The following is a 22,073-nucleotide window of genomic DNA, read 5'->3' on the forward strand; positions in this document are numbered from 1 at the left end:
TGGGGGACAGCAGGAATGTGAGGGGAGAGGAGCATTCCAGGCAGAAGACTGACACAGCCTGTGCAAAGGTCCTGCAGAGAGAGGAAGGGAGCACAGGAAGCCAGCGTGGACAGACCAGAGAAGTGAGGGGAAGCATCACAGGAGATGAGGCTGGGAAGGTGTGCAGTGTGGCAGATGTTGGGATGGAGGGAAGTCGGGGGGCTCCGGTGTAGTGCTGGGACATGATAAGGGCTTAATTAATGAAGGACAAAAGGAAGGAAGGACATGAAGAAGGTGGAGGAGGAGGACTGACTGGAGAACGTGATATTTGAGTAGCGCCTTGGAGATGTACAGGAGTCCTCTGGGCAGAGGAAACAGCTTGGGCAGAAGCCAAGAGGTGTCTTGGCTTCTGAGGGAACATGGGCTGGGAGGACTCAGCAAGGCAGATCAGTTTGCCAGGAGGAGTCTTCTTGGGTGTTGCCAGACCAGTAAGTGTACTTGAGCAATCTGACTGTTTGCGGAAGGGGACCCCAGAAACATTAAAACCCTATCAAAGAGCAGCATCCCTTTACAGTTCTACTGTTACTTCCATAATTGATTTCACTGAGCTGGGCTTTTAATGTTGAGGGTCTCCAGAGATGGATAATAATGGCTCACACATCGCTCACAGCCACATCCAGGATGAGGAGGAAGGTGAGGACGCCAAGCACAGCATCACCCTGTGTGTCTCCAGTCTTGGGGTAAAGTCAGATCTCACTTGCTTAGGTTGTTAATTTGTGTAGGTGGTTTTTAAGTCTGCTTTTCAAAATGTATCTACATATATCTTGTAAGCTGCTTTCAATCCTTTTATTTAAAGGAAATAAACAAGACAAAAATAAATCCAACTACAATCCTTAAAGCTTATAGGACCACTGGTACCCAAACTTCACTGTACCTCAGAATCATATGGAGAGCTGTATAAGAATTCAGATTCCCAGGCTCAAGGCCAGACTTATGTAATCAGTACCCAGGAAATGAAGCTCAGAAATCTGTGTTTTCACTGAGTCTCATGCTCGTGCATTTAGCTGGGTGGTTTTTATACATTAAGTACATGCATTAAGAACCTGGCATCTGGGTATCACTGAACTGGGTGATGCTCCAGTCTGAGGACAAAGCAGACATGTAAAGTTAATGTCGCTGGAATCAGGTGAGGGAGACCAAACACAAGAAATCATCATCTCTTGCCTACATCATGCACAGGGTTGGTGCCCAAATTCTTGCACTGATCTTGCATTCATCAAGAAATTAATGTAGGGCTTCCTTGGTGGCTCAGTGGTTAAGAATCCGCCTGCCAATGCAGGGACATGGGTTCGAGCCCTGGTCCGGGAAGATCCCACATGCCGCGGAGCAACAAAGCCCGTGTGCCACAACTACTGAGCCTGCGTGCCACAACTACTGAAGCTCACGCACCTAGAGCCCGTGCTCCACAACAAGAGAAGCCACTGCAGTGAGAAGCCCATGCACCACAACAAAGAGTAGCCCTGCTCACTGCAACTAGAGACTCAACGCAGCCATAAATAAATAAATAAATAAATAAATAGATAGATAGATAGATAGATAGATAGAAAGAAATTAACAACTCTTCCAGGATTCATAAACATGATAGGTCACCTCTGTAACCCATGTGGGTCACTCATAGATGATAATTCCTGATAAAGTTACATCTTAAAAATTACAACAATTACAAAGATACACAACTCCTGAGAGATGATCAGATACAATAAATTGGAGAAATCTCTATTGGGGCATTACACAGAGATCCTAAAAAGGATTTTAAAATAAGAATGCTTACAATATTCACATGTACATTCTATGAATGAAAAGTAGAGTAACTGATACAAGACCTCAATCAGCAGGTTAGACAGACACAGATGAAGAGAGATTTAGTGAACTGAAAGATGAATCTGAGGAAATCACCCCAAATTCAGCACAGAGAGATAAAGAGGTGAAGGGGCAAAGGGAGATACTCTAGATTGAGTGGTTAGAAATGGTCTTTTTGAGGAGGTGTTATTTGAGCTAAGACCCAAATGACAAGAAGACCATTAAAGAAATGAGAGTCAAGGGTCCTAGGCAGAAGGGGCAGATGTATAAAATGCTTAAAGTGGGAGAAAGCTTAGCAGGAACAGGTTGGTATGTCTGAAGAACATAAGCAGGTTGCTGTGGTTCCACCAGGTGAGAAGCCACGATGGGGAAGAGGAAAGTGTGATCCTGTGTGGCGTGAACTTCACCTCAGAAAGTGGTGGTTAGCACTTAAAACTTAAAAACTTAAGTTTTTAGCACTTAAAAACATGCAGGAAGCATGTTTCAGCTGAGGGTAAAGAAGAACTTTCTAACACTGAGAGCTAACCACTCACTCACCCATTCATTTACTCATTTGTCCATTCATTCAGTCATTTACTTGTTATCAAGTACCTACTCTATGCCAGGCACTGTGTACAAGGCTATGGGGAGTGTTGAGATGAATAAAACACATGCATCTTAGTCCTCAAAGGCCTCACAGTTGAGTGAGTAAAACAGACAGGTAAACTGTAAGGTCAGACAGAATGAAATGCTGGCTTCACAGAAATATCAGTGGCTGTGGAGAGTCAGAGAAAGGAGTCACGAAGGTGATCCACCTGAGATGCCAGGACTGCCTCTTGGGGGAAGAGTGTGCTCAGTGCACTGCAGATGTGTGGATATCAGAGGGGACTACTGCACTTGGAGGAACACTTAACCAGCAGAACCTAAGTTCCCTTCCAATCCTAGAATCGATGATTGTATAAAACAACAGCAGGCATTTACATGCCCAGGGCAGTTGGAGAGGACTAGGCTGCAGCTCCGCCTCTTAGTCCGTTGGGGGAAGCAAATGTCTGAGCAGATAATGGTGGAGATCCCAGGCAGGGAGACAACCACATGATGGGGAGAGGGGAAGCCCTTGGGTATAAGAAAATGAGGGCAAAAATGGGGACACTAGTTCATGCCCTACTTAGTTCCAGACCTTTGTGAAGACAAGAGCTCCTCAATGAGAGAATGCACTCTGACAAGAGGGGCCAACACAGACGTGACTGTCCTTGACACCATTCACTTAACACCCAAGGTCATGCAGCCTTTTATAGGGGGATGTATAGATGAGATGAGACAGTCATACTCAGGGACCACTGTGTCACTGCCCTTTCTCTTGCTCTGATCTGTAAATCAAAGCAGTGCTGAACTGACCTACTTCACAGATTAAAGACACTTGGAAAGTACAGAACTGGTATTCTCTGTTCCCACTCCTCCTCTCCCCCAGCCCAGACCACCACCATCTCTTATCTGAATCACTGAAACAGCTTCCTAAGCAGGCTCCCTGCTGCCAGGCTGGCCCCACCCCAATCCACTCTAAACAGCAGCCAGAATTACTAGAAAGCTGGTCACATCACTCCCTTGCTTCCACTCCCTGTCCTTCTCTGCTTTTAGGATAAAACCAAGCTCCTTAGCAAGACTTCCAGGACACTGTAATGTCTAGTCCCGCCCACCTGTCTTATCTCATCTGTCGAAAGGCAAACCCTTCCACTTCACGCAGCAGCCACACAAGCTCTTTGCACACCGAGTGTGCTTGTCTTGGTCGCACAAGCAGTGTTAGGTGCCTAGGGTTGGAATGAATGAATAGGTGCTTGATGGCAAGTGCTCCTGGCACTGATGGGCATGTTCAGTGGGTTCTCCCTTCAACTCTATTCTCCTCTGGGTATTTGGGGAATAGGAGCTTCCACTCCACCAACACTTCATCAGGAGGAGTTCCTGGGCCAGAAATCGTTTCCCTTTTTCAAGTGTCTCTCATCTGAATGTCAAGTCCAGCTTGGTCAATTAAGCAGGTGCTCAGCTCCCTGGACCTGCTAGACAGTGGGTTGAATGCTCTAGATTTCCACAAATGCAAAGTTTGTGCTCTCAGGAGCTTGCAGGACAAGACAGAAGGACCTGCAGTCTCCACAAGACAATCAGGACCAGGAAGGAGGGAGTCTGGGGAAATGGAGGTGAGGAGGGTTTTGTGGGGGCATCTTCCCTGGGGAGCCAGTGCTCCAGGTAGGAGGACCAGCAGGGGCAGAACTTGATAATCCAAGAGTTACAAGGAGAGCAATCCTGGACCACACCTACTATGTGTCAGCTACTGCCCTGAGCCCTTGACAGATATCACCACACTGAATCCTCACAACTCCCCATGATCCATGTTTATCATTTTCCCCATTTACAGAGGAGGACATCGAGAGGCTTAGAGAGAAATTTCCCCAAGATCCTATAGCAGGTAAGTGGTGGGGCTGGGATTTTAAACAAGACCTATCAGACGCCAGGGCCCAGAGAGAAAGGCATGTGAAATGGCCCAAGCAGATGAGAAACTGTGGCTGAACAGAGCAGATGCTGATAAGGAACAGATTAAATGTGGATCAACTTAATGTGATTCTCATTGAATGCAAACCGGTTCCAACATATTTCCTCAGGGAACATTCAGCATTTTCTTGCAGGTAAAGGGAATCAAATGCAAAATTCATGATTTTTTTTTCAAACAAAAGTCTTCAACATTTAAGAACCTTCTCAATCTGGCCACTTATTTTTGTATTTTAAATGATGTCTGTTTGTGATACACATTATGCTATAAACAGGTTTGGTGTGAATCCTGGTGTTTTAATTAGAATATTAGTTATTCTCAAGAAGTCATCTAAAATAAGCCTTGTATAATTACTTGAGGAAACAGACCTCCAGAGAGAAAGCGACCCCACAGTAATCACGCAGCTTGATCGATAAGGGTGAGCTTGGACAAGCTTCCCAGTCCCCTAACTAATGCCAGCTTTGATCCAGAAACTTCTAGGTGCCTGGCACTGGGCAAGAACCTATTGTGGTGTCAGAGGAAAAATGAAATAAGTCCCTTCCCTCAAGCTGCTCACATTTTTAATTTTTCTTTTTTGGTGCCTCCTTATTGAACCTGAAAGCAGTACCATGTCCCTTAACCCTTAACATAGCATCAGATCCCACATGTTAAGGGCTTAGTCCCACAATACTACTCCCACTTCAGATGCCAATTGCAAATCTATGTTGTTACTTTTGCTACTGACCAACTGGCTATAAATTGGAAGTTCCTATGACCCCCTTCTTATGTTTGATTAATTTGCCAGAGGGGTTCACAGAACTCAGAGAAACATTTACTTATGTTTACCCGTTTATTATAAAGGGTATTGTAAAGGATACAGATGAAGAGGTACATAGGGCTGGGTTCAGAAGGGTCCCCAGTGTAGGAACTTCTGTCCCCATGGAGTTTGGTGTGCACAATCCTCCAGGCACATGGATGAGTTCTGGTTCACCAACCTGGAAGCTCTGTGAACCCATCTTTTTTTATAAAGCCTTGTTATAAAGAAACAACAGGCCCCAAATGGAGTCACTTGTGCTAAGCCCCATGTCAGCAAACTAAGACTACATACCTAGCCTGACTGCAGTCTCAGCCTCTCCCAGTAATGTAGTCTTAACCAGTCAGTCTGGAATTTCCTGATCAGCAGTAGTGAGGTAATCCCCCTGATAGACCCCTTCATCCCTCCCCAAAAGGATGAGGCAATCCACTTTTTCCTTGTCCTTGCCCCCTCTGTCTGTAAAAGCCTTCTACTTTGTATAGCTCCTTGGAGCTCATTTCTACTTGCTAGATGGGATGCTGCCTGATTCATGAATCCTTGAATAAAGCCAATTGGATCTTTAACTTTACTCAGTCGAATTGTGTTTTTTAACAGGCTTATTTTATAGGCATGATTGATTAAATCATTGGCCCTTGGTGATAGAACTGAATCTCCAGCCCCTCTCTCCTCCCCAGATCTCTGGGGTGGGACTGAAAGTTCCAACCCTCTAATCACGTGGTTGGTTCCCCTGGCAACCAGCCCCCACCTTCAGGTTACCTGGGGGCTTCCCCCAAATCATCTCATTAACATAACACGGCCATCTTTATCTTAACAGTTAGGAAATTTCAAGGGTTTTAGGAGCTATGTGCCAGGAACAGAGGATGGAGATCAAATATACATTTCTTATTATAAATCATAATGTCACTGAGGAGTTGGTAGACAATGTTCACAAGCAGCTCTGGCCAGCCAGGAGGAGCCAGCGCCAGCACACCACTGTGTGTGTGTGTATTTGGGGAGAGTGGATGCATAAAGAATGCATGAATGAATGAATGAGAGAGCGATACCAATTCTGCAAAAGTGATAGGAGAGAACTGGAATGAATGGGATGTTTTTATAACTGCAGTAAATAGATTTTACAAAGAAAATAAGCCAGGATCAGTGTAAAAAGCATCTTAAACAGCTTTTCCAAATTACTTTCAAAGAATCATGCCTGTTTTTTCATAGAGGGCCATGATGACAAAGTGCACCAGCTTTATAACTTACTACCTCTGTGACCTTGGGCACGATACTTAATCTCTCTCTAAGTCTCCCCATCTGTAAATGAGGGCAATAATACCCACCACAGGGCTAGTATGACGAAGGCACCAAGCAGAGGCCTTACCAAATGGCAGAGCTAGCATCTCAGCCTGGGCAAACAACTGAGGTGCAGACTACATCCTAGAGGATGAGTATACCCCCAGCAGCCTGCACAATTCCTGGAAAATGGCAGATATGCAATGATTCTTCTTGAAATAAATTTGGAGTAAGGGTAGTGGGGGTCAGCATGCTAGTGTGTAATGTGGAAAGAGCATATACTATGAAACAACCTCTATTCATTTTCCATGAGCTTCCTAATTGTACAGGATACAAAAAATATAGATAAAGATAAAATGCTTTTTTCCCCCCAAAATGCCCTAATCTGTGTTTCAATATCAAGATTCACTGGAACTATTTTCACTTTCACTGTTCTTAGCATTCTGGTCTAATTGATGGATTCCTTCATGAGCTGAAGCCCCGCTGAATTTCATTATACTAGAGCTTCTGGGCGTATTGATTCTCTTTAGAAATAAGGCAATAAATTGTCCACAGACATAATGACCAAACCCACTGCCAAGGGAGAGAATACAGAGGCAGGTTTCCTCACTGCATTGTCTGTCTTTAACTGAACTTTTATCACGAGTTTGAATTTCTGAATCAGCAATAGGTATCAATGGCTTTAAAAATGTTTGTTCCCTTTGAGATAGTAATTCCATTTCTGAGAATCAATATCCAAGAAGTAGTTTTCTATGAAGACAAAATTTTATACACAATCACAAGCATCACATTATTTATTAGGAAGAAAAAAGGAAGCCACTCAAATGATCAATAACAGGAGTCAAGAAAGTTTTGTGCTATGTAACCGTGAGAAGTGAAGTTTACAAAAACTATGTTAGCATGGGGGAAAAAGCCTACAAGATGAGATTAGACAAAAAAAGCAGCATATAAAACTGTACATTGATTATGATTATGAATATTGTAGGGAAACTTACCCATAGGGATAGAAAGGACATGGGCCAAAATAGCAACAGTGATTTTGTTTTTATGGTTTTTGATGTTTTCTTCTTAACAATTTTTCTCCATTTTATACATGTTTTGTAATAAGCGTACATCACTTGAAATTAATCTTCACAATTTGAATTTTTTAGTAGTATATATAAGTACACTATAGCCTTTCTAATGTGGCCAGCAGATCTATATGAAGGAACATGTACAACAGTATTTCCCATTTTTCGCTTGTTGGAAATACTTAGCCTAATGTCCTATTCTATAGTGTTAATGTGATTTGTACTCACTCTCCCATGGATGCAACCTTGAGTTCGTTTTATGTGGCAGAGTCAGTAACTTAATGTGGCCTGGAATTTGCTTACACACAAAGAAATGCAAAGAAAAGCCACTTTCATCATCTGAAAAATCAGATATAGGCACCAGATCATAGTCTCTTTCTCCACTAGGATAAATTCTTCTATATTTCTCAAGAGTTTTAGTTTAGTCTCATTTTTCTGTCCAGTCACTTCCTTGATCCAATAAGTAGCTCAGGAAGGAGTTACTCTAAATTCTATGCCTGTTAATACTATGTTCAATTCACAGGATGGGCACTGGGAACACCTCTAACTTGCTTTCAGTCCAATTCCCCTCCAAGCCGCCCTCCAGGTAACAGCCAGGGTGATCTTTCTAGAATGTAACTCTGGTCCTGACACTCCTCCACCTGGCTTAAGCACCTTCAGTGGCTCCCATGGGCATGTCAGGTCCTCCTCCATCTTGCCTGTCAGCATCCTTTTCCCCCACCCTCTAAGGGCCACTCACATCCAGTTCCGACCATTCCTAGACACAGCATATTATTGGTGCTCATACTACTAGGGAAAGACACAAGTTGTTGGCCAATCCACAGCTTTTCTCAAACCCTTTTTCTTTTGTCACCTCCCAGCCTAGAGGTTGGAAAGGTGGAAATTGGCTCTCAGGTAGGAATGGCCATGGGACATATTTATGGGCAGATTTGGCCAGTGAGGTACAAAACAAAGTCTGCTGGAGGCATCTGGGAAAGGTTTGCCTTCCCCTTTCCTCTTAGGACACAGATGTGAAGCCTGAAGCTGGAGCAGCCCTGCTGTGACCATGAGGCAATTATCAGCAGGAAGAAACACCAACAAGCGGCAGACAGTGGATCTGAAGGAGGGAAAGCAGCTGAGTGGTTGCTGGTATCACTGAGATGCCAGATCAGCCCTGAGGCCATGCAGCTCTGACTCCTTGAAGAGTGAATAAGGGGTTCTATTGCTTGCAGCTACATTTCTCCTACCAGACTCACTCTTCCCTCACATTAGGAAATGTACACAAAGTGGTGACTTCAGTGCCTGGAACATTCTAGAAGGTCAATCCATGTTATTCTCCTCTCTCTTCTTCCTTAGTATCCCTTTTGGGCCACACTTACTCACCTGTTGGGAATATACTGTACCCCAAATTGTAAATTTTACTGATAAATACCAGGTTGTGTATCTGCATACATGATTTGACTGCCTGTGACAGAAATGAAGTTGAAGTGGCTGAGGCAAAAATGGGACCTTATGGCAAGGATCCCTCCCATCCGCAGGGACGGGGTGGTTTCCACACACAGCTGCCACCAGCAACACAGGCGCCGCCAGGAAGCTCTCACCACCTTTCTGTTTCTCCTTGGCTGTGACTTTTTTCTTTCTTACTCTGCACTGGCTTCCTTCACGGTGACAGGGAACTGCCACACTGACAACTCCTGAAGTTACTATGGAACCCGTACCCAGAGAGAATGGTTCTCAGTTTCAGAGTGAAAAATCCTAGAATTCTGATTGGTCTGCTTGGGTCAGGTGTCTAGCTGTGGGCCAATCAACAATGAGGGGGTGGAGCAAAGCCACATAGGTTCTACCCCCTGCAGGGCTGGTGTGGGGCAGGCTCTGTGCTCAGCTGGACCTCGGGTGATAGGTTGGTGTCCCTCACATCACAGCCCCTGCCCACCATCTCCAGTACACAGAACTGGTCACCCTAGGGCAGCATAAGTTACCCAAGGGCAAAAGCCATTATTTGGCATGTTCATAAAAACCGTCTTGGTTTGGGTGTCCCCAAAAGCAGAGCCTGAGACCTCTAAGAAGCACACAGAAGTCCCTTTTCTGCTTAGAGGATGGGAGCCCGTGCTTGAGGTGGGCACAACGTGGTCTGAGCGCCCTGGAATGAGTCACTGCAGCTGAGAGAAGAGACAGGCTTGGAGATATCATATCAGGGCCCAAACATGTCTGCTACACAGAGAGAGGAGGGTGTAATTCCAGAGCTGCCTTTTCTTAGACGTTAGAAGGGTCCTTGGTTCAGTACAGAACTAGCCTGACCTAAGTAAAGATTTGGCCAAACAATAGTGAACCCAGACAACAAGGTCTTACTGTATAGCACAGGGAACTATGTTCAATATCCTGTGATAAACCATAGTGAAAAAGAATATGAAAAAGAATATACATATATGTATAACTGAATCACTTCGCTGTACAGCAGAAATGAACACAACATTGTAAATAAACTATACTTCAATAAAATTTTTTAAAAAGTGGACCCAAGATTTCCAGACCACCTACATGGTACCTACCCTACCAGATGCCCCCAACATTATTTTGGATGAAATTCTGTAATCCTAACGTTACTGACTCCTCGTCCCCATGTTAAAGAAGACAGAACTAAGACTCAGAGATGTCAAGTAACTTGTCCAAAGTCACCCAGCTGAAAAGTGGCAAAACTGGCATTCAAATCCAGAGCTGCCTTGCTCCACAAAGCCCATATTCCCACACAGCACCTTGCTGTCCCCAGAAAGGTTCAGCCCAAAGGGAAAGCCAGCCTGAGAGTCTCTGAGACGGTGACTCATTCACACAGCCCTGCTCAGCCAGCCTGGGTTGCAAAAGCTGGACATTTTTAGCATGTACCTAAAATAAAATTAAAACATGCAGAAAAGTATAACTGAAAAATCTCAGTGATCTTAAAAAAAAAAAAATAGGAATAACAACGATGGGCCAGGATGCAGGGAAGTTTGTGGGTTTCAGTTCCTCTGTTTCTACCTTGAGTCTTGAGGCACACACCTAACCCCAGAGGACATTTCCTTGTCGAGCTCTCCAGTGCTTCAGTGGTCGCCTCAGGTCTCAGTTTGCACAGGTCACCCGGAGACGTCCAGCCTCGGATGCCTGTAAATCATCGTGAGCCAAGCAGAGGCCCAGGGCCAGGCGATGCAATCAGCTCAGAGTGCAATGAGATGCCGCAGTCATTCATCAGAGATCCAGGGACCGGATGGACGCAAATGATGACTAAGAAAAATGATGCCAGGGCCGAGGGTGAGGCATGGTATGAAAGGGCAACATTAGACAAAGAAACCACGCTGTCACTTCTGTCTTCAGGAAGCTCCAAGAAGAAGCCCCCAGAGACAGGAGACCCCAAAAATTCAACAGCAAGAAGCAAAAGAGGAGGAGGGGTTCCCTGGCACGAACCCCTCCACAATAGCAAGGGTGTCAATCATCGGGTATCACGGAGTAGAAAGGGTGGTCAGCTCTGGGTTAGAATCTTTTTCATGTCTTGTGTGAAAATTCACATGAAGCAATGCAGGTGACCCTGACACATAGCATGTGTCCAATCGCTGGTGGTTTCTTTCTCTTCCCTCCTTCCCCAACCATCACCCCGAGCCCCAATTCTGTCTGCATGTGATGATTTTGTCATTTGGACTTTTCAGCTCATCATGGTGCTCAGCACCCTGGGGCTGCCTCACTGGTCTTTCTCGCATTCACTTGTGACCCTGCGATCAACTTTCCAAACAAGCAGACACAGTGAGCCAATGCCAGGGCAGGTCACACCCCTGCTTTAAAACTCTCCAGCAGCACTTAGAAGAAAATGCAAAGTGCCACCCCCGCTTCCAGCCTCCTGAACGGCCAGCCTCCCTGACCACATCTCCTAACACTGATTCCCGTACTCAGTGCCCTCCAGGGACACTGGCCTTCACGCCGTCCCTTGAGTCTCCAGGTTCTTTCCTGCCTCAGGACTTACACATGCTGTTCCCTCTGCTGTGATGCTCTTCCCCACAATACCCAGAGGGCTTCTACTCATCCTCCAGATCTTAGCTTAGCTGTTACTTCCTCTGGAAGTTTCCCCACCCAGAGTCCCCTGTCATGGCCCTCATGGCCCTCTTCCTAGCAATTACAAGAATTGAAACTGATTCATTTCTCGTAAAAAATGAATCATTTATGTACCATTTCAGTCTTCTCTAAGCTGTGTGTGGCTAGGATGGTGTGTCTGTCTCACTCCTGGCTGAAGCTCCCACACCAAGCCCAGCACCTGGCACATCAGAGGTATTTAATAAAATATTTGATAAATAAAATGCTTAATAAAGAGATAAATGTCACTTATCCTGGATAGATAACATGTTATCCTGGGTTAAAAGACCTTCAAAGGAATTGTCTATTCTTTATTCACATTTGGGCTTTAATGGTTAGTCATCTTTCTTTTCAGAGAAACAAAAAAGCCGAAACAAAATAAAATAAAAAGAATTTTGCACTCTTCACTGACAATGAACACCAGTGTTCCTCTCTCCTTTAAGAAATGATCTAACAGTCATAATGCTCATCATCACGCAGCATTTAGGGTGTGCTGCATTGAGAGCTGGCCTCAGCTCATCCTCACAACCACCCCGGGATGGAGCACTGCCCTCCCCTCCCATGTCACAGATGAGGAAAGGGAGTCATGGGTGCTGAACGCCTTGCCCAAGGCGATCCGCCTAGAAAGCGGTGTTCTGGAGGTCAAATCTGGGCAGTTTGGGTCCTGAGCCACATTCCTAACCACTCACATCACCACCTTTGGAAAGAAAAAAACCAACCCAATTTCTTTGCACAGATAAGTCTTTACCAGCAGTCGAGGTCATCGGTAATGAACTTGTCTCCTGCTCCATGCTGGGCCCCCAGAAGCTGGCGCCGCACAGAGGAGGGGAGTCAGGGCTGGACCTGGGCTGGACACAGCACGTGATCTCAGAAGGAAGCTTCAGGGGAACGCGAGAGCAAATCACAGCTTAGCTGCTTGCTGGTAAATCGACTTTCCCTGCAGCCACCTCTCAAAGGCATTTTAGGGGAACTGACCGCTTCTGAGGCCCTTCTGAATTTAGTTAGTCTCTTTTGCAAGCAGCCCTAGAAGCTCCTGCCTGGCCAAGTGGGCCACCCCGGGGGTCACCTGGGCCCGGACTTCATGTCAAAACCAGCTGGAAGCTTTCAGAAGTGGCAATCCCTGGACCCCTCCCAAACCAAGTGGAGGGAGTCTCTGGGCCTGGGGACCAGGCATCACAGTCATTTAAAACTCCTCTGGGTGTTTCTAATGTGCAGCCATGGCTGAAATCCTGATCCAGACCACATTCCTCTCCAGGCAGATGGAGAGACTGGGGCCTGGAGATGCCGAGGGCTAACTCAAGGGCCCACGGAGCCTGGTGGTTTTCTTTTTTTAAAGTTTTACATTTATTTTTATTTTTGGCTGCATTGGGTCTTCATTGCTGTGCACGGGCTTTTCTCTAGTTGCGGCAAGCGGGGGCTACTCTTCGTTGCGGTGCGTGGGCTTCTTATTGCGGGGGCTTCTCTTGTTGCAGAGCACGGGTTCTAGGCACTCAGGCTTCAATAGTTCTGGTGCGCGGGCTCAGTAGTTGTGGTGCACAGGCTTAGTTGCTCCACGGCATACGGGATCTTCCCGGACCAGGGCTCGAACCCGTGTCCCCTGCATTGACAGGTGGATTCTTAACCACTGCGCCACCAGGGAAGTCCTGGCCCGGTGGTTTTCAAAGAGAACTTGTTAATACGGCCTGTGTCGGGACAGATAATAGTCTGTGTTTCTCAGGTGAGGACGCTGCCAGTGAGCTGCAAGGCGGGGCTGATGGTAGATCTCAGGGCTCCTCTTTCTCGTTCAGGGTCCCTTGGCTGTGCCTTTTCCGGAGCTGGAGGTGCTGCCGCCGACTCTGGGGCCTGTTTTCAGCTCAGAGGAAGCCCCAGCTCTTCAAGTTAGCAGATCTGGTGTGCAGTTTTGGTGGATATCGCAGCTCAGGCAGGTTCCGGAAGTCTGGCTGGGCTAACTGGGGATGACACGTCAAGTCTGCCCTGCTCACTCCTCATAAGTTGTGGACTGAGGCAGGTGCAGATGGGGTAGGGGTGGGGGGCACGTCCCTTCTTGGGGGGGCTCATCTGCCTCAGTGCCTCCAGCAGCCCTACTGAGCCCCTGCCAGGATGCTGGGTTCAGGATGTTCCCTGGAACATTCCCTGGGGACAAGTCACAGAAGCATGGACAGTGAAGATGGCTGCTCTGTCTCCGAGAGCCTCCTTTGTATCTTTCCTGAAACCAGGGTCAGTGAACACAGCGCTGAGCAGAAGCCCCTTTGCAGGGTTTGCTGCCGTGAGCAAGAGGGGGACACTGCTTGGTGCCCAGGGGACTCCAGAAGGACCACAGCAGACGAAATCGCTGCTGGAATGGAGGTGGGTAGAGAAGGAATGCTCACCCCCTAGTCATCATCATGTGTTGCAGAGCTGTTAGAAGCTTGGCCACGGAGCTAACCTTACCAGTTCACATCCCGCCTCTGCACTCACTGCACTGTGATCATGGGCAAATCAGTTAACTTCTCTGTTTCCATGTCTATAAAGAGGCATGATAATAATATCTACTTTGCAGCCTTGGTTGTGATGATGGAGTGAGTTGATGTGTGCAAAATGCTTCTAAAACAGCCTGGAGCATTATAAGCACTTATGTGTTAGTTGCTGTCTTAATCCATTCAGGCTGCTATAAAAAGTAGCATAGGCTGGGTGGCTTATAAACCACAGAAATGTACTGCTTGCAGTTCTGGAGGCTGGAGGCCCAAGATCAGGATGCCAGCATGATCGTGTTCTGCTTAGAGCCCTCTTCCAGCTTGCAGACTTCCAACTTCTCTCTGTGTCCTCACAAGGCAGAAGAGGTGAGGGAGCTCTATGAGGCTTCTTTTATCAGGGCGCTAATCCTGTTCATGAGGGCCCCACCCTCATGACCTAAACATCTCCCAAAGGCCCCACCTCCAAATACCATCACATTGGGGGTTAGGGCTTCAACATATGAATTTGCACGGATACAAACACTCAGTCCATAACAGTTGTGACTATTGTTTCAGCTTGCGCGATGAGGGCAGCAGAATAAATAGTGAATTTGAGTTTTAATTGCAAGTACTATGATAGTAGAGCAAAAGTAAACAACTTTCTTCTGATCAGCAAGAAAGATGTGATGTTAGTTCTGCAGGTGACTAAAAATTGGTCCCTTTGGGCAGAGAGGCTGAACCACTAGGAAGTCTCGGTTTGTGCCCCATGACCACCAGTGACCCTTGGACCACAAGTCAGGGTAACTGTGGGATGTGGCCTGCTGATCTGGCTGATACCTCTAGCCCTGGGCTAGCTGCTGGGGTGGGGGTCAAAAGGACCCCATCCATCCATTTCTGGTCTTTTTCATCTGGAGAGGATCCAAGGAGATGACAAATGTCCCAGTGGGGCTATGAGATTGCTCACTGTAGAGTAGGTGATGGAGGTAAGTAGTCTCCTGTACTTACTCTTCAGGCAGTTCTGCATTGCTCAGTACTGCCTGGGTAAGGGGATTCTTTAGGGGCTCAGAGAGAAGCCAAGGGCTCATCCCAGTTGAGCATGGGCTGGGGAAATATAATATGACTCCCATGGACACAGGAGCCTGAGCCCTGGGATACATGCCATCTGGGAAATATACATACATGTGTGTCTGTGTAATGTATATAATCGCACATGTCTTCATGTGCACACACAGGGAGAGGGATGAATGCCGTAAGACGGTGCAGATAAAGTGTGGAATGTGGGTTAGAGGTTGCTTCCAGCTGATGGAAACTGCCAAAGCCTTCGAGGAAGAAGTTGCTGTTGAGGCAGCATCCGAGGGCAGGAGGGTTTAGGTATGGAGTAAGCTGTGAGAAAGCCATGGGGTGGGGAAAGGCAGCATGTGTCTCTCGAGGAGCCATAGGGTTGGGTGTGTTGGCAGGTGGGGCTGGAGATAAGAGGAGGAGGAGGGAGAACTGGAGAGGGTGGCAAAGGCTACCAATGCCGAGTTTAGGAGTTTGGACTTTTCCCTGCAGATAACAGTGAGACAGATTCAAGAACTATTTTTGCACACTGGAGTGATATAAAAAGTGCTGCTCTTTCAAAGAAAGAGCAGTCTGTTGGCTGGTACAGAGAGGTGAGAAAATGGGGACAGGGGAGCTGGTCTGAGGCTGCTGGTGGTGGAAGGCGGAGAAGAGCTCAGCTCCTCCATCAGACACAAAAGGCAACGGAGCAGCTCTCTGATCCCACTTGGACGTCCCTGTAGGAACCGGTAACTGGAGCAGCAATAGCCCAGCGCTTGATCCCCAGCACACTGGTTTCTGCAAAGGGGGGAAGTGACAGGAACCCAGAGAAAATGCAAATAGAAAGCTCTCAGGGTGACTGCCCAGCTCAGACATCAGCACTGTCGGAAGACAAATGAATAACCTTGTGGGTCGGAGTAATGCACGTCTGGTCCCCGACTGCTCAGAGACTGGCTTTTATTAAGTTAGTTCAACTCAACACTCATCCATCCACACCTTCCAGGTGCCCGGTCCTGTGCTGGGTGCTGGGGAAACGCAGGGGACAAGACAGAGTCCTTGGCCTCAAGGAACTTATAGTCTGGGGGCTGGGGTGAGGGGGATGAACCCACAAAAGGACTGGCACTGCACATGACGAGTAACTCCATAGAAGAGGTCACAGGGGGAGAGTTCTGACTTGTACATCACTTTCCTGGCTCACGCGTGGACTGTTGGCGCTTGAGGGCAGGAGCAGGGCTGTCCGCCAGCACCAGCACCCACGGCAGTTCCGGGCACAGGGTGGACATATCATGTGTTTATTGAATGGAGGGAGGGATGGACCCACAGGAGCTGAAGGTGTGGAGGGACCCAGGGAGTTTGTTGGTCATCAGTCTCCACGCCCCAAGTAACACGCCCCTCACAATCTCTTAACTGGTTACGTTTTCTCACTGAGTCTCTAAACGACCCCCTGAAGGCAGGAGGATAGAGTTTCATCTCACACCATGCATCTCTCCTGGCTGCCCAAAATTTTAATTAGTCCTAATCATTATCAACATGTTTACAGCACTTTAGCATTTCCAAACCACTCTCCACACATCATCTCCCTGGGATCTCATGCAACTCTGAAAGGCTGGGCAATGATCAACTTTACCGAGGGTGTTCGTGATTTTCCGTGTCACAGGAGAGAAGGGAAGCGATGTTTTCCATGTGTCCTCATGCGCTGCTTGCCTTTCACATGCTGTTATTATCTTTTCTTTTACACATGTAGCTTATTTAATTATCTCAGCAACAATGCCAGGCAATTATAATTCCTGTTTTACACATGAGAAACTGATATTCAGAGAAGTCAAGCATTGTCTCCAAGGGTGCACAGCAAGCGAGTTGGGATTCAAACCTGGTTCTGTCTGATTCCAAGTCTAGAAATAATGACAACAAACATGACGAGGATGATGATGATGATGATGGTGGTGGTGGTGGGCACTTGCTGAGTGCTAACTCTGGGCCAAGCACTGAGCCTGGCACTTCATATGTTTTATTAAATTAATACTCAATTTAATACTCACTGAGTATTAATTTAATACTCAACACTAATTTAATACTCCTGACAATCCCATAGGGTAGCTACTATTGTTATCCGTGGTGTGTCTTTTACCAGGCCAGATGCACTGCGGGTTGTGTATTTCAGGGAAGGCGATAGGGGGCTATTATCTGATGCTTCACAGGCATTAAGTAGCTCCAGGTTTAATGCTTTGTGCTACCAGTTTAGGGCTCAGTATGCAGCACGGCGACAATGTATGGAAAATAGAAATGAACTGGACATCGGGAGACTTCCTCCCAAGAAGCATAAATGAAATGTACCTTTAGACTTGATAGTATTTGAATTTTGTTTTAATATGCTTATTCTCATGGGCCCTAAAAAGGATGACTTCAGCTCCAAAGAATGAAGATTTTTCTAAGAATTCAAAATGGACTAGGCAGCCTGGGGCAATAGTGAGCTCCCTGTCGCCAGAGACGTCCAGGTAAAGGGGGCAAAAAGCTAAACATCCAGGATATAACAGTTCTGTGCTGGGGCGGGGGGGTTGGTCTCTCTACAGAAAGGGGAGCACCAAAGCAAGTAAACAGGCATATAAATATTTACAAGGCAGTGAGGAAGCGAAGGGCATCCCCGGGAGCTGGAGCTGGCCAGGGGCTGTCAGTGGCTGGTGCCGGCAGCTGGCAACACTCACAGCCCAGGTGTCCTCCACCTTGGTGGAGGTGAAGTCCACCTTGCAGAACATCAATATCAGACCAGGCCTTTCTGGGCCTGAGATGAAGTGATACCCAAAACAAGAATTTTCTGCTATCTTCTTTAAGAACAGACTAAACAGGGTAGGTGCAAAGCACAGAAATGACCAAACACCCCTTATGCTGGCTGCCTTCATTTCCTACGGATGCTCCAACAAATTACCACAAACATCGTGCCTTGAAACAACACTACTGTGTTCTCCTACTCTTCTGAAGGTCAGAAGCCTGAAATGGGCCTCACTGGCTAAAATTAAATGTGTCTGCAGGGATGTGTTCCATACTGGAGGCTCCAGGGGAGAACCCGTTCCCTTGCCTTTTCCATCTCCTAAAAGCTGCCACGTTCCTTGGCTTGTGGCCCCTTCCTCTATCTTCAAAGCCAGCCATGGTGGGTTGAGTCCTTCTCATTCTGTCTCACTCTGACACGTATTCTCCTGCCTTCTTTGTCTACATTTAAGGACCTCGTGATGACACTGGGCCTGCCCGGATAACCCAGGGTGGTCTCTGTATCCGAAGGTCAGCTGATTTGCCCTGTTCGTTCCCCTTGCCGTGGACCATAATACGTTCACAGGTGCTGGGACGTGTTTGGGGAACGTTATTCTGCCTCCACACTGGCTAATATGAGTGAGGGCTGTTGCTCCACCGGTGCATCTGCACCTTTGCTCAGTCAAGGCTTCCCTGCTTTGAGATGAGATTTAACGAGACGCCCAGTTGCAGGATGAGCCCTGCTTTCTGACAGCATCCAATCCAGAACAAAGCCCTTCTTCCTTGAAACCTCCCCCAAACCACCTCCTAGAAGCCCACATCTTGCAATCAGGCCTTTCTAGCATGTTCTAACTGGATGCCCCACATTTCCAGTGGTGTGTGTCCTTTCATCTCACCAAGCAACGAACCCAACTTGGTCAGTGGCTGGGGAGATCTTGGTGGTCTTTGGTGGGGGCCCTGGGGACAGCTGGGGTGAGAGGATGGAGTGTGCACGTGGCAGGGGTAAGAAGAAAGTTCCAGGAGGCCATGACTTTCCAGCTAAGTATAAATGGAAAGCAGGAGCTTCTGGATGAGAAGCCCAAGGTGGAGAAACTGCGCTGCAGAGGCTGGGGGCACACAGGTGGGCGCTCGTGGGTTTGGTAGGGTCTGGAGTTTCAGGGGGGCTATGAGGACGAGCCAGGGGCTGCGCAGCTCCTTGGCAGCCCAATGGTGGAGATTAATTGTCACCCCTTTGGGATAGAGGAAGAAACGGCCTCCGAGGGTCACAGGACCCAGGGCCAGTAAGAGGAGAATGTGGGAAGGGCGAGCAAGAGCCCACTGCAGGGCCAAAAGGGGCGTCCACCAGCACGAAGGCAGGCCCTGGCCCCCAAACAACAGCCCGACTGACTGGCCGGGTCTCCTCCCTCAGGTAGGAAAGGCAGAGGCTGCGTCCAGCCAGCAATCTGGAACCAGAGGTTCTGTGTAAACGTGAGGTGGGAGGCAGGGACGGGGGCGTTCGCTTGCCAGTTTAAACAGCGTCAGAGGGACAGAGTTACAGATGAGGATAACACGCCCCCCCTTTAGACCTGCTTGAGTTTCAGTCGCTGTGGGTCATCTGAGCAGGATTAGGAAGGAGGCTGATGAAGGAACAGGAAGGTTGTAAGGTCCGGAGGGAGGTCTGGGCTGGAGCCAGATGCCAGGCCGAGGAGCATACCCCCGGGGAAAAGAGTATCGGGAGGCAGGAAGAGAAAGTCGGTGAAGAGGTTGGGGATTCCACAGGCAGGAAGGAGAGCAGGAGAGGGCGGGGTCCGGGCGCAGGGAGAGAATTCTGAGCAGAGTGGGCTGAGAGATCAAGTACACAGAGACCAGTAGGTGGTCTCAGAGCTGCCCAGATGGAGACCTGGGGGAAGTGGTGTCTGATGAGTGGGGCAGGGAGCAGCGTGGGGAGAAGCCGGGCGGAGTGAGTGGGGGGCTGGGCGAGCCGGGAAGCAGCAGGAGCTGCAAACACAGACTGGGCAGCGGCAGAGAGGACACGGGGCGGGAGCCTGGACGCGGAGGCAAGCAGGGACTTGTCTGTTTGGTTTGTGTTTAGCCGGAGGCAAAGAAACCAGGGGTTTGGGGATGCTTGACAGGAACAGCTGATGGCGGGGCTTCTAAGAGGAGGCACGGGGCGGGGGCAGAAGTGGCAGAGAGGGAGCCCCCTTCCTTTGGAACTGCAAGAAAATGAAGTACATTGGGGAGGGGTGTTGGTGACCTCCAAGCCCCAGGGTCCCATATTCTTTGTGGAGAACTATTCCAGGCAGAGAGGGTCTGGGGAGCACAGGGGCTTGTGTAGGAAGTGGTCACCATTCCTTCTGCAGCCTGAGAACTAGAATATAAACAAACTTGACCCAAGGCCACAGGGCCAGGCAGGCCAGTGGTCACCCCATGGGGTGGGCTGTAACAACGGAGGTTCTGGAAGGGCCGAGGGACCCTGTAGGCAACCAGTCTGTCACTGGAAGCATTGACAGAAGGGAGGCTGCGTCAGAGACGGGTCCCTCTCCTAGGCATCCCCAAATTGGGTTTCTATGGCAACCTGCCTCTGACCTGCATATCCCACAGACATTTAGCTCCAGCAAAGCACTTTCTGAGCATGGGCTCTGCACTCTCAGAGACAAGGAGGTGTGCTCTCGGCCCCGGAAAGCCATGGTCTTGTCGGGGAGGCTGAAGAGAGACAGACACTCCACCTGGGTTTAGGGTGAGGACGGCGCTGGGGAAACTGAGACCAACTCCGGACTCCTCCTCAGGAACCAGGGATGACTTCCAGAGGTGGCAATACCTAATAAGAGTTGAAAGTGAGCTGGAGCTAGTGAGGCAAAGGAAGCTGGGGCCTGAGGGAGCTGGGAAGAGCGGCAGCTTCAGGGAAAGTTCTCAGCAATACAGAGAAGAACTTGAAGAGGAGACAGGGAAGATGGTAAGGTGGTGGTGTGGTTGTGGTGAGGTGGGCCTCAAGGAAACTTTCCCTTTACCGTATGTATGTATTTCTGTCAGGTTTACACTTTTATAAGGAGCCTGTATTAATTTGGTAACTTAAATATTCATAAGATTCAAAAAATGGGAACCTCCCAAATGCCCATCAACTGATGAACGGATAAGCAAAGAGTGGCATATCCACATAGTGGATTATTATTCAGCCATAAAGAGGAATGAAGTGCTGATGCTACAATGTGGATGAACCTTGAAACCACATGATGAGTGAAAGAAGCCGGACACAAAAGGCCAAATATGCTACGATTCCATTCATATGAATTGTCCAGAAGAGGCAAATCCACAGAGACAGTAAGATGAGTGGTTGCCAGGAGCTGGGAGGGGAGGGAATGGGGATTGTCTGCTTACTGGGTATGGAGTTTGTTTTTTGGATGATGAAAATGTTCTGAAATCAGATAGTGGTGTTGGCTGTTCAATATTGGGAATGCACTAAAAGCCACTGAATTGTAAACTTTAAAATGATTGGAAAGATGAATTTTACATTATTTACCTCCATTAAAAAAAAATGGGTGACCCAGCAGATCACCTGTACCCTCTGACCTGGAGACCACATTTCTGATCCAGAGGAAGAGCTAAATAAGCTGATTGAAATAAACCAGTTTAGGGACTGCCCTGGTGGTCCAGTGGTAAAGAATCCACCTTCCAATGCAGGGGATGAGGGTTTGATCCCTGGGCGGGGAACTAAGATCCCACATGCCCCAGGGCAACTAAGCCTAAGACCCACAACTACTGAGCTCGCGCACCTCAGTGAGAGAGCCTGCGTGCCACAAACTACAGAGCCCACGCGCCCTGGAGCCCGCGCGCCACAACTTGAGAGAGAAAACCTGCACGCCACAACGAGAGAGAAGCCGGCGAGCCACAACAAAAGATCCCTCAGGCCTCCACTAAGACCCGACACAGCCAAAAAAATAAATAAATTTTTAAAAAGAAATAAACCAATTTATATGTAGAAAATGTCACACACACACCCCATGACCATTCATTCCCTGTTTCCCACCCTGCCAAGATGCCTGCTCACGGGCCTTAAGAAGAACCACAGTGCCTCCATCGCCCATTCAGGATCATTCATTTACCCACTCATTCATTCAGTAAGTATTTTACGGGCGCTTTCTGTGTGCCCACATTTCAGGTGAAATGCATCGTGGCGCCGCCCTCTCGGATCTCAGCTGTGGAAGGGAAGGCAGCCCAGGAGCCGATGCACATGGTCAATGGCCATGAGCGCTGTGAAGCCACCCAGGAGGGTCAGGGGTGGGGAGAGGACTGGTGTGCAGTCTCCCCTGCAGCCAGCTGTG

At 48.0% G+C, this 22,073-nt stretch overlaps 1 protein-coding gene across 1 annotated transcript in view; it reads right to left on the reverse strand.

Annotated features, from left to right (window-relative positions):
• The window catches only part of LOC309660880 (uncharacterized protein C4orf50), a 119,634-nt gene that overhangs the window by 12,526 nt on the left and 85,035 nt on the right, over positions 1–22,073 (reverse strand). The window lies entirely within an intron of this gene.

The sequence above is a fragment of the Balaenoptera physalus genome (genome assembly GCF_965194825.1).
Source record: "Balaenoptera physalus genome assembly, chromosome: 5".
Classification (NCBI taxonomy): Eukaryota; Metazoa; Chordata; class Mammalia; order Artiodactyla; family Balaenopteridae; genus Balaenoptera; species Balaenoptera physalus.